The sequence below is a fragment of the Malaya genurostris genome, chromosome 2 (assembly GCF_030247185.1).
Source record: "Malaya genurostris strain Urasoe2022 chromosome 2, Malgen_1.1, whole genome shotgun sequence".
Lineage (NCBI taxonomy): Eukaryota > Metazoa > Arthropoda > Insecta > Diptera > Culicidae > Malaya > Malaya genurostris.
The window spans coordinates 77,030,382-77,032,171 of NC_080571.1; positions in this window are offsets into that span (position 1 = coordinate 77,030,382).

The following is a 1,790-nucleotide window of genomic DNA, read 5'->3' on the forward strand; positions in this document are numbered from 1 at the left end:
GTTTCTCGATTCAAGTCGCGCTGTTTCTATTTATCTTTTTTCAATTCGATTTTCAGCCATGTGATCTTCAAATCAAACAATTTGACATGTTCTTGAATATATTTTTGTGAAATACGACGCTCTATTTATGTGCATCTTACAAGATGTCGAATCACAAGATTTTTTCGAAGTGTGCACACTAAGATTTTATTTCTCTGTTCGGTAATTTCTTTGGCGAAAACTTTCGGTAAACATAAGAAATAACCGAATTTTTGGTATACGAATTTTAGTTTACAAAAATTATGCAAATTTTTACAGTACGATCAGTTGCACGCAATTCTTTTACAGAATTCTATTAAAAAAGGACAATTGATACAGTAAATATGAATAGTCGCAGAATAAGGTAAAAATATACCATCCGCACTGTACAATAATTTTCGATTACCGAACTTCGGTAAATATAAAAACCAACGACAACTAACTGTCAGACAGTAACCATTTTGAGAATTTTAAACGCGTAGAATTGAAATAATTCTAAAAACTTGATTTATCGAGTGAAGACGAAACAGGTAATCCAGCGGTTACAGGAGGAAGACGGGCGCTTTATTGAAATTTTCAGTTGCTATTCTTTAATTTACCAACATTTAAATTTTTCCGGTAATAATATATTCTTACTGCCGGGAGCATATCCCCGGGTATGTCTCTGAATTACATCGACACGTAAGTAACCATATGAAAAAAGGACACTCCTCAGCGTATGTGTAGTAGTGTATCGGAAATTGTGGAATAATCTCGGTTTACCGACGTATTGTAGCAATTTATTCTATAACTTTTTAATCTTGGTTTCTAAACATTGAATTTAATTAAGTTTAAGAATTGTTCATAACAAAAGAAAAAAGAATATTTGTTTGTGTTTTGGGGAACGGGTATAGCGTGATGGGTAAGTCGATGCCTTGTACGCAGAGCCCACCTGGGTTCGATTCCCAACCCCGCACATAGGGTCAGAAAGTTTTTCTGGCCCGAAGAGGTGAATGACCCTAAAGGTAAAACCGATGTCAACATTTCATAAGGGCACATAAACCAATGAGAGTTTCTCTTTGTTTACTTTCTCTTTTGTGAATATCTCCTTAATTTTCACATGTACCTACAAAGTATTCGTGTAGAATGAAAGACAATATCCCCATGTTTCCAACAGTACCAAATATGTAACGAACGATTGTATAATAACGCGGATATAGTCAAAAGAGAAAGTAAACAAAGAGAATCTGTCGATTGTTTTAAGGCCCTTTTGAAATGTTGACATCGAAACCTTTATAATCCAAACAAAAAAAATATTTCTTTTTATATTACCAATTTTTGCCATACTCATAACAAAAACCTGATTAATCCACCTATCAGTGAGATGATACCTTTTTTTTCAATCCGCATGTGTTTTTTGCATTTTTGCATTGAGATTTTAATCACTCATTACCCTGTAATGTCGAAACTACAAATCGTATCGAATTTCAATCTTAACGTGTGACATTCGATTGAAAATTCCATGAGATGTAGAAGTAAGTTGCTATTTATAGTTTTCCGTCATTATTTACGGTACTTCCAGAGCCGGTATTCAGAAACCAGCATAACCCAAAACGGTTCATACGACCGTAAATTAATACGAACAAATTGCAATAGTTTTGAGTATAACTTCTATATCGGTTTGAATTTAAAAAACTCATCACCGTGTAATTCCAGAATCGGAAGCCGGAATCGGTAAAATCTACCAATTTTGTATGGGACCATAAGTTTTTCAATTTGAATTATTGTTTACG